This window comes from Plectropomus leopardus, chromosome 23 (genome assembly GCF_008729295.1).
Source record: "Plectropomus leopardus isolate mb chromosome 23, YSFRI_Pleo_2.0, whole genome shotgun sequence".
Taxonomy (NCBI): Eukaryota; Metazoa; Chordata; class Actinopteri; order Perciformes; family Serranidae; genus Plectropomus; species Plectropomus leopardus.
Window position 1 is genome coordinate 11,099,651 of NC_056485.1, and position 14,058 is coordinate 11,113,708.

General features: G+C 39.7%; 1 protein-coding gene across 1 annotated transcript in view; it reads left to right on the forward strand.

Annotated features, from left to right (window-relative positions):
• Window positions 1-1,862: 1,862 nt before the first annotated feature.
• LOC121961921 (adhesion G protein-coupled receptor L3-like) overlaps window positions 1,863-14,058 on the forward strand; it is a 249,776-nt gene continuing 237,580 nt past the window's right edge. The window contains exon 1 of the mRNA XM_042512028.1: window positions 1,863-2,410. The gene's annotated coding sequence lies outside the window, so the exon portion shown is untranslated. The remainder of the gene's footprint in view (window positions 2,411-14,058) is intronic.

Sequence of the window (14,058 nt, forward strand, 5' to 3'; positions counted from 1 at the left end):
GTTCTATATTTTATGTAACTGAGATGGCAGCAGTGTATTAAGGTGTCGCTTTGAAGCTACCTGGTTTATGCAAGTGTAATGGCAGGCAGCTTTGGTCAGTGCTCTACCTGGAGAAATCCATTTGCATCGGGGGTGCATGGAAAGCAGTGCCAGGGAGAGATAACACAGCATCTTTTCAAATGCAGGCAGCCGGTTATTTTTCATCGGGGCGTTCAGGAGTTCAAGGTGTTTCTCAGACAGGAAACAAGTGCAGAAATGTGCTTTACCAGGTCTGTGTTCACATGGGCTCATTAGTGGAGCACTGGGTGAGTGATTGGATGATTACTTGTTATTGTTTGACTGTAATTAGGATTATTAAAGTGATTAATTGGCTTTGGGATGATTGAGAGGTTGAATATTTCCTGGTTCCAGCTGGAGATGTGCAGCTGGTGCAGTGATCAAAGGTCATCAGAAACATTTCTTAGTGTTTTTTAAGCCCATTTTTAACTGCACAGCTGCAGTTATGTGGTAGATGGAGCTTTGACAGCCTTTAGCTAATTGATTGGTATGAGTAATAGGTTTCCGGCAAGAAAAGGGATCATGAACTCTTTTTTGAGGACGTACTATAAAAAAGGCTTGCATATATAATGCAAAAATATTCCTCAGGGAATGCAGTCTATGAACTGATAAACATTTTATATTTGCAAACATTTCTTATTGGTGGCATTGTATTCGCCACCATGGATGGATTAGAACTAGCCAATACAGCCAATACAATTTGGGCCCCTGGCCTATGCCAGGGGCCCAAAGTGTCAAGTCCCCCCTGGCCTTTACCTGCATTCGAAGAGGCTTAAAATGACCACAGAGAGACACAACAGACCACAAAGAGATGCAAAGGAACTGTAGAGAGACACAAAAGAACTACAAAAATGGGCAATATAATCATGAAGAGACAAAAAATGACCAGAAAAGGATACAAAATACCCACAAAATAACTATAAAGCAGCAAAATAGCAAACACAAAAACAACACAAAATTATGTCAAAGAAATGCAAAACGACCTCAATAAGACACCAAATTACGTCAGAGAACCAAAATGACACAAAACAATAAAAAGGAGACTATGGAATGTAGAATGACTATAAAGAAACATAAAACAACCATAAGGGGACACAAAAAGATACAAAACAACCAAAAAGAGATAAAAAATACTACTGACATACAAAGAACCCACAAGGACACACAAAAGGACTACAGAATGACACAAAACAACCAAAAGGAGACACGAAATGATGACAGAGAGACACAAAACCACCACAATGAAACAGAAAATGACTACAACAAACCAAAAGGAGGCACAAAACCACAAGAGGATAAAAAATGACCACTAAGAGACACAAAACTAAAAAAAAAATGTCCTCAGCAATACAGAAAACAAGGGGCCCTTTGCATATCTGTGCTTAGGGGCCTATTGTCCCATAAGCTGCCCATGTCTTCACACCTAAAAATATGTTTACTCATTAACTAAAATCTCCAGTCTATTTTACCTTTATTGAACTGTTAATGGGCAATTCTTACACTAGTTGCATTTTCAAGACGCATTGGATGTTTTGAGAGAGAGGCAGTGGATTTCACATAAATATTGCAGCCACGGACACACAGACAGAATGTAATATAACATAGGTGTCCTTGCCAGCCTCAGGCAAGATATACAGTACTAAGGTAGAGAGGCTTTGGTTTGTAGCATGTTATCTAGTGTTTGCTGCTAGGTGGAGCCCGAGTATACGGCGAGAGCGGCAATCCACATCCGAGTTTTTCCTCTCACCTTTCACTGGCTCTCCAAACCCTCGGTCTCCATACAGAATTACTCCCAGCTAGTGCGCACAATTGGTTTGTCATAGTCGCAGAGAGCTCAGTTTTTGGGACCCAAACAACTTAGATTCTGCCCCCCACTGCGGAGCTTTTTTCCTCACAATTTTTCCTCCCTCCTCGTCCTTTTGAAATTCTTCTGGATACTCTTTTTGTGTGTGTTTGGGTGCTGTTGGCGTTTCGCCTTTCAGCTTTATGGGACGTGATGTAGCCCCCGCACAGAAGGACGCCTTGTGTCATAAAGGGATGTAAAGGGGGACAGAAACCGTGGATACAACACGAGGAAGCTGCTGTTTCTCCCGGCGACATCACCAGGACTCGGATTGTGGACGCACAGCAGATTGAAACGAGGCTGTTTCACGGGGATATTCAACGGAGGCAACTATTTGGATTCGTTGTTCTGTCTCCTTCGACCCCTTTCATCAAGTCCATTCCTCACACACCGTGCGTAAGGACGGTACCCAGCGCCTCAAAGACACTTGAGAGAGAAATTATCGCTAATACTTTGAATGGAAGGACGCGAGCTAGCCCTCCTTCTGCACCACTAATTTCCAAATCCGCGGTAAGTGTGACTTTCCGCTATAAAATGCATGTTCCTTCTGTGTTGTGCGCACATCCACAATTATCTGCAGATTCAGCTCAGGGCGATAATAATAAAGCCCATGAATGAATCCCCGCAGTTGTGTTGAATGTGCTCTGTAATGTCAGTCTTGGCATGCACTCCACTCTTAATTACTTTAACTGGACTATCGATGCGTTCAGGTGTAATCAGCGCAGATCAAGGCGCAACATATTGATAGCCAATATGAAAATTTCAATTTCCTGTTGGACTAATTAATCCGTTCTGTTGGAGGGTTGGATTATGATCTAATGTATCCGGGGAATTGTTGATGAAAGGTCTTCAGCATTCACATGGTGCTTGAGACAATGTGCTCAGGTTTAAAAATGGCTTTGCAAAGAAGTTGCATATTGGATGCATACCCATGAGTGAAGTTTTTGCATTAAAAGGTCATTCCGTTTAATTGGGTTGTTTTGCACCCGTATGTTTATAGGTTAAAGGAATAACTATGTCTTTTAAAGGTGCTTGAATCAGGGCCTATGCTTTTTGTTGCATTTTCTTGTCCAAAATGCACTGGAGTGTGAGGATGGATGCAGTGGTGTGAGCATCTGCATTTTTCATGATAGGTTGTGTAAAGAATAAAACATGCAAATTATTGGTAAAGGCTATGCAGAATTCCCATTCATATATTACTAAATATTGCACAAGAAATATCATTATTTAATGCACATATATGAGAAAGAAAGGAGAGTGAATGGGTACTCCTGCTGAGGGAGACATGCTGTCCTGTGTCTGAGAGAAGAGCAGAGGTTGAGGGGCCGCTGCACCGTGTGCTTTGATGTGAGGACAGCTCTTTCAGCATCAGAATCAAAGTGGAAAAGGTTACTAAGCCTATCACTTTGAATCTGAAGTTTCTCTCACTGCTGCAAAAATGATGCCCTTCGTTTCCAATTTTTGGAATATGGCTCAATCTTTGTTGAATATTATCCTCAATACTAAAACAGCTGTGAGCTTGGAAGTGGATCTATAATGAGTAGTTTTTCAACCAGCTCCTTGTGATTCAGATGTGTGACTGTCATCCATAATGTATTTCCCCCCCTTCGATTTCAGAATATCGTTAACATTATTGTTGGTTGTATCCTTATTTGACAATTACATTCATTATGTCCTGGACTGCAGCAGCATCTGTCATATAATCTGCACTGGTAGAAGTGTCCTCAAGCAGATGACACACACACACCACTCACACACATACACACACACAGCTTTCTCTACCAACAGAAGAAACCTTGACTTCCTCCACCAGGGGAAACTCAAGGGGACATTTGATGCGTTCTACCTAAACAGTTATGTCAACCTGCACTTTGTTTTCAGTGTGTCTCATCCATTTTGATTCAGCTAAATGCTGCTCCTTGTGGAATATAATCTAGGTTATATTTAATATAACAGCAGTTGAACTGAGCATCTGGTGTGATACCTGATGGGACGGCACTGTATGAAAATAGAATAATTGTTCCCTTGCCTTACTTGAGGCTGCTGTTATGCTGCAGTCCATTGTAGGGAGATTGTGTGCTGAATACGAGACTCTGTATATTGATTGCATTGGTTATTTTGGGTAAAAAAACAGCATTGAAAAAAGTGACAGGTGGTTGAAAGAAAAATGGAAAGTGGCAGGGTACACATTGATTCACTGTATTTTAGTGTTTTCACCATTCTTATGTGGTTACATTTTTCAGATATGTCCATTTTCTCTAACAGTACTTGTAATTGAAAACATTTTTTTAAAATTCACAGAAATGATCAGAACCCTTAACCTTAAAAACACCGTAATGTATTCCCGATTCAGCCCTTCTTTTGTTTGTATAGTGATTCGTCCTATTTTATTTCACAATCTAAGTCCAACACTTTGTGCTGGCACGTATTTCTCCCTGTTGTATTGCATTGCAGCAATATTGGTTAATTATTTGCCCTCATTGGGAAGCTTTTTTCTTTATCTGGCCATTTGTGTTGTTCCTCTGAAGTGAGCCCACTCTTCGTGATCGCCCTGTTGATGTAGTGTAGTTTTTCAGCGAGTGAATTTCTTTCCGTCAGCCATATATTTGATTTGATTTTTGCCTTTTTGGACACGAATGCAGGCTAGGGGGAATCCAATTTGTCGTTTCAGTATGAATGGAGACATGTGCTCTTCAATTTCTTCATTAGGTTAGCTTGATGTGGGATTCAGCTTCATGGCTCATATTAAGTACAGTGAGGGTTTTTATTGGTGTATCAATTCAGAAAACCATTCTACAAAAAGGGGCATTTGACAAAAAATGTTTTGTCAGTCTCGCACATTGTCAACATTTTTTGTGCTACACATGGTAGATGCTATCAATTGATTTTTTTTTTTGTGGTGCTTTGAATACATCACCTAAACTGTAAAGACAGAATTTCTTTTAGTGAGACCTTCACTGTCCGACTGAGCCCAAATACAAATCGACCCTGGTCTGTAAAGCAGTAAGCAGAGACACTGAGTGAATGAATACCTTTTCATGTCTTCATCTAACTGCTTTGTCTGTAGTGATGTGGCACGCCACTGCACATTGACTGTAGTGCTCAAGGTCATACTGTTCATACTCTTTTTCAAATAGATTCATATTTTCCTACATTGAATGTATAGCCATCTCTCTCAGGATTGAAGGCTGCGGATTGTTTGTGGTTTCTTATATTACAATTTACAGTAGTACTAAGACAGAGAATTTCTATGTTCTATGTTTTTATTTTACAAAGTCAGAGTCAAGGGGTCCTTTTTCTATCATTTGAGTAAACAGATGGCTCCTGAATATGGGGCTTATTTTATGGATATTTCATATAATATTCAGTACAATAACAGTATGGAACATCCGATAAACTACAAATACCCCAAATAGTGAACATAATAACAGCAGGAAGTTTGTGTAAGACAAGAAATTTGGATTAATTTTGAGCAGATAATTTGTTTTGAATATTGCATTAGAGATATTTTCCTGATATTTTTAGGAACCTTTATACAATTTTCTGTCTGTTTTATATATTTGTTTTTCAACTTTGCGGGATTCTTTTTTTTGGGCAAATTCGGTGTTTTCTTTTCCCTAATGTGACTTCTGTTCTGTTAGTTTTTTGGATGTTTTAACCGTGTATTTCTCTAATGCTGGACGAAGCTGTTTAGCAGGAAGTTCAAGGCTCTGTGAATATAGCTTGTGTTCAGGTCTTCACTGTGCCCTTATCCTATGAGATTTTTTTTAAGTTTCTATATTGAATAATAAATTAAACTTTTAAAAAAACTAAACAATTTTAATTAGTTTTCCTAACAGAAATGAATGAAATGTTGAGAATTAGGCCTACTGTACAACCCCAATTCTGAAAAAGTTGGGACATTATGTAAAACATGAATTAAAACAGAATGCTATGATTTGCAAATCTTTTTTGACCTATATTCAACTCAAACTGATCATCTTTATTGATGACTGACTATACACTTCTGAATTTGATGCCTGCAACACCTTCCAAAATAGTGGGGAAAGGGGCAGTAAAAGACTAAGAAATTTGGGAAATGCTCGTTACACAGGTAAACAGGTTAATAGCTAACAGATTATTTTAATTAATTATTATTACAGCTCTCTGAGATGTAAGCTGAATAATTATCTTTGTGTTTTGGACTTTTGATAAAAAAACAAGACATTTAAAGATGTCACCTTTGGATTTTTTTCACAATTTTCTGACATTTAAAGACCAAAAGATTAATAATTTGTCAAGAAAATACTCAGTAGCTACAGCCAAAGTTCTCTGTGTTGGTGTGATGGCGTGGCTGTGTTTGGCAGACTTGCAGGTCAGATTTCACCCGTGTGCAACTTTAAATGGCAAACTCACACTGTGGGCTGACAGAAACACTGATGCACTGTGTCTGGCATTAATAAAACAATATGACATTACCTTATTTTGTAAAATATTACACAACCAGACTTTAAACTGCACTATTGCCCTCATACACTCTTCATGGTCTACTTGAAAGTTATTTATGATCCATGTTGGAACTTTGTTCGGGGCTGAGTTTAACTTAAGGCCACGTTTTCCACATCCTTACATGGGAATCTTTATGTTAAATCTCTATGCATGTCACATGACTATTCTCAAAAGATTAGACATTACTCATCCCAGGCAGCACTGCATGATATCCTTGACAAGTTAGAAAATAAGGACTACAGAAGAGGAGAATTCAGAATTCTCACACAGGCGGTCTGAATGATGGATTTTAAAACGTATTTTGCAGTTGAATGATTGTTTATCCCCGCGGCTGGATGCTGCCATGTTGAGCATCACAGAAACATCTTCAGAGAAGGGAGATGATGCTTTATATTTTTTGGCAGATTTTCCCCCTGTGTTTCTTAAATAATGGGTGCCTCTATCTCCCCATAGACAGGGAAACCTTGGCGATTAACAGCGTACTACTTTATATGCTCTTAACAGAATTTCTATATTGCATTTTGGGGGTCTTTTTAAGCACAATATTTATTCCTGTGGCAAAAAAGATAAAGCAGGCCTCCTACTGTACTATATTAACATCCTGTTGGCCAAATCACACCCACTGCTACAGTGAGGCCCTCGGTTTTTCTAAGGTCCCAAAGACCAAAGTTATCATGCTGTTAGGAGGGAGACAGGTTGGTCTGATGGGGCCCTTTCTCTGGCAGGAATGTCACAAAAGAAGAAAAGCAAAAGCTGAAAATAAAAAAAAGAAAGCGAGTGGCCGAGGAAAGGTCCTCGAGGTCCACGCCTCTCAACACTCTAGCAGTCCTGTCTCGTAAAGAGCTTGGACACAAAGGTTTTGACACAAGCTTTCACAACCCCCTGCAGGAAATGGAGGTTACGATTTAGATGGAGACTTCAGCTGGTGCTGGATGGTGAGAACAGACAATTGGTTTCTTGATTCTGTATAGCTCTGTGAAGAGCGACCTCAATGTTTTGGGGCATTTTAGGCGTAAACGTCAAAGAAAACAGTTGCTATATATACAGCACATGTTGTTGTATTGAATCAGAGCTTGAAAAATAAGGCCATTCCACATGAACCTGCATTTTTTTCTCCAAGATATATCAGAACCTGAAGCACAGCAGCAATTTTGGGCTCAAGCCTGATTAAAAAACCCAAATTTCCACTGTTTAAAAAGTAACTATTAAAAGTAAAACATATATACCAGCCAAAGTCAACCAAAGTCTTTTCATTTTTGACGTGATCAGTGACATGTGACTTCTCCTCTCAAATATTCAGCACAGCCCAAAAACTGTCATTTTTTTCTTTATGGCTGGGAAATCCAGATATTATCTTCGATTTTGGATTTTGTAATATCTTAAGTGTGGTCTTCTCCTTCTTTTAAAGGCTGCATTACAATAAAATTATGTAATTTTCTGTATTAACCAGATTGCTCTGTAACTTGCCCTTACCCACCTTGTCACCTGGTTGACTATTGGCACCACCCCACTGATGCCAATAGTCAACCCTACAATATGATCGCAATATCATTATCAAGGTATCTGGTTAAACATTTTGTGATATTTAATGTTCTTCCTATCGCCCAGCCCTATATGCCATATATGTTGAATAGAGATAACATTTCTCCTCATTAATGAGAGGTAGGAGTAGGAATGGATTGATGGCAACATAGCCCATATATTGTTCACAGTATTACACAGACTATAAGGTCTACATTAAAAACATAAAATGCCAGTGTGCTGGACCTGACCTGATAAAAACACAAGGAATTTTGAGAAATTACGGCACAGTCTAGCCCGCCACGAGCCCGTTGGGTTGGACACAGTTAGTTCCTGGGAGAGAATAAAAGCTCTATGTTGAATATACAGTATGTTGCAAGGTCAACTGGCATAGGCATAGATTTTGGAGGGGAAGTAGGGGAAACCTCCCCCTCAATATTTAGAGCATGCCCCTGTTCCCCCCCAATAAAAACATGAAAGTAGCAGAGGACTTTTATCTAGATAAAAAAAAAGACTTAAAATTGATGCGTAAAAGGAACAGAATTGAGCCAAAAAAATTAAACAGAAATCAGGAAATTTAACATGCGTCTCCTATGTTTCCCCCCAAATTTGAAACGAAACCCGTCAACAGCATTGTAGTGGAGGGGTTTAGGTGATTGGCATCATTGTTCTTAGTGTGTTTATCACACCCCTGCAAATAACACCAGGAAATAAGAGAGTCTTTGAAGATCTATGAAATACAAAGTACAAATGCACCCTGATATTTGTGATAAAGAATAATCGACTGCCTCACTCTGTTGAGAAAAAGAGAAAAATCAACACTCTTCATCTCCCTTATTTGATAAACCCAACCGTTGCTTCCACCAGTACACCTATTATTTACCGACATGATGATGGGGATTATCAAATTAATTCCAGGCCTTTTCTCTGTTCTGGTTAAAATTCAAAAAGAAAAAGAGGGGTTAGAATAAGAGACAGAAGGTGTGTGGCTTATTGATGAGCCTCTTAAAATCACTAATGGATTTGAGGGAGATTTTCGACTATTTCAGTGAGTCTGTGGTGTGTTGAGGATAGGGCGAGGTCATGAAGACATTTCTCTCGCCTCTGACTTGGAGTTCTGACAATGAATAGGAAATAACGGGCAAGGACACTACAGTGTGTAGTAGGAGAAAAGATGATTGGCAAACCATGAAATCAATTGGAGCAATTTGTACTGTCACATTCACACACTCAGCCTCAACTGTGTTTTGAATTCCCCTTGCACGTCATTTTAATCTATGCATTCAATTTAAATAAAGGCCTGCAAGGCGGGTACATTGTCAAACCCAAGTGCAGACGTTACCATGACTAGTGACAGTGTGCTTTGAAAAATTCTTGTGCTGCAGTTTTTATTATCTGCAAGCCACCCCTCCACCCTTAATTTGACACATAGTTAAGTTGTCCCCAGGGGGGTCAAAACACTTAGCAGGCGCATTTTAACACTCGACAACTTCTGCAGGGAGATATACAAAGGCTGCATGCCAAGGGGATGCAAGAGCAAAGCATTAACTAGCCTGCACAAATGCAGATAATGCACTCGTCTTTTGAGTGGAGATGAAGATGCCATCTTTGTATTGCAGCAATGATTCTTGTAAGAATACTGCTCGCAGATAAGGGCCACTGCAGTATGTCTGACTAGTGAACAGTAGAGTGATCCAATCAGTGGCCCGTTTTTGATAAAATCAGTGCAGATGTTCTTAGCAAGTTTATCTGTATTCCAAAAAAGCAATTTGTTGTATCACATTGAACTCGCCCAAGGAAAATGAACGCCTGTGAGTGAAAAGGATACATTCTCAACTGGAGTGCAGATATGGACCCAAAAAACGTCAACTTAGCATTTAAAGCAGTCCAAGCCGCTCTTACGACCCTGTTGGTGGTGTTAAAAGGTACCCAAAAGCTATCAAACTGACAAAGCCTGTCGGAGCCGCAGTACATCAACCCTCTTTACTACTCTGTAAAATCTGATACATTTGTCTATGTGCATTTTACAGTATGACGCCAATTTTTTTCCCAGCATTATTGATTAATTTCCTTTGTTCTGAGGGTTTTTTCCTCGTGAACTTTGGACCAGTGAAGAGGATTCAAACAAAGATGCAATGCTTCTCCGAGACTGAAGCTCTAAAAGAAGTTAATTTATGGCCTGTTTGGGAGGCAGGTTAGGGCTTGAATGCATAATAAGGTAGTGCACCTGCAGCCGCATACAAATGAATGGAAATGACGGTTAGTATTTACGCCTCCCTAAACCATTGGGACCTCCTGATCTGACCACTAATTGGCCAGCGAAGAGAAATGAAGATAGCTTCCTTGTTCACAGGGTGCTGTCTCTGCAAATATCAGGTGCAGATTTGTGCAGAGCAGCTTTGCTTCCCCAATCTTACACAAGTAATTAAAAAGTGCACTTTCAATTTATAGTAAAGCTCTAAAAAAGAGAATTATTGTAATGAGGTAATGCCAAATGGTCATCTTAATTCAGATTTTGTGCTGCTAAAGTCATCAAATTAAATAGATAAGACAAAGTATTGATAACAAATATACCTTTCTGGATGCTTTTTGAAAAGAAAAAAAAAAAAGCACCGCTTCTGAATAGCATTAAACCCAGACTCATAGAGGGACAAAATGATAACAAACAATGAATTCTGTAGAATATCTGTTCAATTTGTCTCTTTGTTATTGTTTTGTTACTCTTTGTAGTTGTTTTACTTGTCTTTGTTTTCCTTTGACTCTTTGTGAGTTGCAACACCGCATTGTCACTTTGCCAATCTTTGATGTTGTTTTGCGTCTTTTTGTAGTTGTTTTGCATCTCTCTGTGGTAATTTTGAGTCTCTTTGTTGTCATTTTATCTCTTTGTATTTTGCATCTCTTTTTTGTTTTTTTTCGTCTTGTCCTTTGCCTCTTTGTACTCACTATATGTTTTGTGAATTTATTTTGTGTCCTTGTAGTTGTTTTGTGTATTTTTTGTTGTTTTTTTTTCTGTGTCCTTGTTTTCATTTCCCATCCTTGTAGTATTTTCATATCTTATTGTATGTGTTTTGTGACTTTGTTGTTGTTTTACATCTTTTTGTTGTTGTCTCTTTATTGTTGTTTTGTATCTTTGTTTTCAATTTGCATCTTTGAAGTCATTGTAGTCACTTTTCAGTCACATTTTACCAGTTCAGTCATCCATTCTTGCTCTTCAGTAGTTTGAAATCTTCGTGAAATGCCCGCATACCGAAGAACATCAAGTTTAATAGAGTAATTATTATGTTAAAAAAAAATATAAAAATTTAATTACGCAATTTTTTTATTCTGCCTTTCACTTCACAAAAAGCTTGTAATGGAACATAAAGCATGAATGCATTTCAGAAATGTTGATTACAATATCCTGCTGAACCTTTTAGATTAAAATACCATTCCTCCATTCATACTTGATTAATTTGCAGAGGGTATGAGTGATTTTGCAGGTGGATAATTAAAGTGTTTTCATACAGGTGGTTGGCTCTACAATGAGGGATTCATGCCTTATTTATGTGTAAGATAATTTCCTCTTTTTCTTAATTAACAGAAGGCACATTTATCATGCACTAAACCAGGGTGTATTCTTTGAGTTGATCAGAGTCTGATTCCACTTGTGACTTCAAAATGTATTGCAGCATTTCAGCATCTCCCTCTGTGCTTGTGACTTAGACCAAATTGATTTTCCTAATCGATAGCATAGGATTGGATTTAGGAGTGTGGGAGTGGGGGTGGGGTCTGGCAGGGCCGACTGCCTCAGCCAGCAGGCTCGTCAAGAGAGGCCCCTTGTTTGTTCCTGTCTTTATGAGCTTCTGCTCACAGGGAACAGTGCACTTAAAATATGTGCGCTTTGTACACCTGCTTATCCTGCTTCATCTCAGGTTGGTATAATGACAGCAGAAATGTGTATCCACTGGCAAATATAAACTTCCCTGCCAGCCCTTTGTCACCTCTGGAATGGAGATGACTGAATTGATGCACCGCCCCAGTGGAGCAAAACCGTTTAAATGACAACACATTTTTGTCTCACCTTGAACTTAATTGACTGCCTGAAAGCTGGCGTTTGAAAAGTGCTGACAGAATGACTTCTCTTGTTGTTTGGAAACGGTAGCTATTGACAGAGCCTGTTCTGCGTTGTTTTCATACCGCTGTCACACCTGCATGCATCTGTATGCCACATTCATAAGTAAGGATGGGTGGTGTCTTCATACTGCTGTGCATTACGGATGGTTCATGTGACATGTATTACTCCTAATGGGCTTAATGTCTGTATGCATTAGTGTGTATCACAGTTCTGCAGGGAGGGGAAGTGGCAAATGTGCTCCTTACTATTCAAGGGCGAATTAAAAAACACAGATCGTTATTTAGTCACATTTCTTGCAGCTTTGGCTTTGGGAATGGAAATATCTAATGTTCCCACTTCAGCCTGTTAGTTATAAAAAGCAGTTGTTAACAAGGCCCCTTATGACAAGTAGGTTGATGACCCAGGTGTCGACCAGCATCCCTGTCAGTCATGACAGCTGGACGACTGGGTAGCAGTTATGCTGTCACTGGAAAACACCGCAGCTCCTCGCCATCCGCTCATACATTGGTTTTGCCTGTGATGCTGAGCCGCCACAGCGCAACGGTGGCAACTGTGGGATTTCTTTGAGGGGAGCCACAAGACTGTAATCAGTCATTATGTCAGAAGCGAGCCCCGTGAGCCCCGCTCCAGCTCATTCAGCCAAATAATAAGCAGCAGATAACGGCGCTGGCGTGCAGGCAGGAACAGAGCCCCCCCCCCGGGCGAGGAGCGAGAAAACGGGGGGCCTTTTCCTTTCGTCTGCCTACGCAGGGACGTCACCTTGGTTCAAGGGCTGGATTCAGCTTCATATGGTGGACTGAAAATTTAGGCAGAGACCTCCTACTGGTTAATGGCAAACACACCTTGAAGTGCTGACAGGGACTCTGAATTTTTTGTCTAATGATTGCAGGCAGAAATATGCTTTTGAGTTAAAAGCCGTGTCAAATATAAACTCGGATCAGGCACGACAATGGCGCAGGCTGAACTGGCTGCTAGATGGAGTTTCCTAATAGAATGTAGTTTTTTCACATTTTTCTCTTGAATTAAGTTATTATTTGGATGCCTATAATACTTAATATTGTGTGCATTCAGAAAAAATGCTCTGTTGTTAGTTTTTAGCTCTGATAAGCTTTTATGGTCAGTTGGTTGGTCGACAAAACTTTCCCCACTCTTTGGCGACCACAAGTCTTTGCCCTAGGAGGCTGAAATTTGGCATTGAGTTCAAGGTTGTGTGTGTGTGTATGTCAAGGTCTGTGTTTGTGTTCATGCCAATTGGCTAAAAGGGGAAGGGGGTGGCACTGAGAGTGGGCTGTTGCAAAAACAAGCATAACTTCAAAATGGATTCACAGACTTACAGGAGATTCTGTGGAAAGATTGGTCATGACTCAATCGTCATTTGATTAACTGTTCATGCAAACTGCAGATATGTGCTTGCTCAGTTCCTATTTTCTAATATTTCTCAATAGACGGTTTCACACCTAAGGAACTTTTCATAGTTCCTAGAACCCCCCTTTTTGTTGTGTCTGCGTTGTAAGAACTAGGAATAACATTGTTTCTTCAAATGATGGAACTGTTATAGCTCCTATTTGATAGAAGGTACTCTTCCAGCACAATAAACCAGGAATAATGTAAATGTTTGGTAATTTCCGCACACATACTATAAGTGTGTGTTGATTGGTTAACACAGTGACAGCAACCGCCATGTTTTTTTTAAAAAAAAAAAACAAGCTGTGTAAAGGACAGACGCCACAAAACGCAAACAAGTGCTCATTAAAAAAATAATCCATCAGGTTGTTGGTTTTACTGAGCATATAGCACATACGGGATGTATGGATGTACGCCGTCTGGCCCACAGTGCATCACTTTAGTGTTCCTAATGGCGGTGCAAACACAAACAGCCCAAAACCCTTAAAGCTATGCAGTTCTTGGAGAGCTTCCCAGTAGGCACGTTCTGTCACTGAGTCCCCAGAATGCTTCAGTCCAAAAATGCCTATTGTCAGACGTTGAAATTTAATCTCTGTCTCGATAAAGGTTAATAGACTGCATAAATATCAGG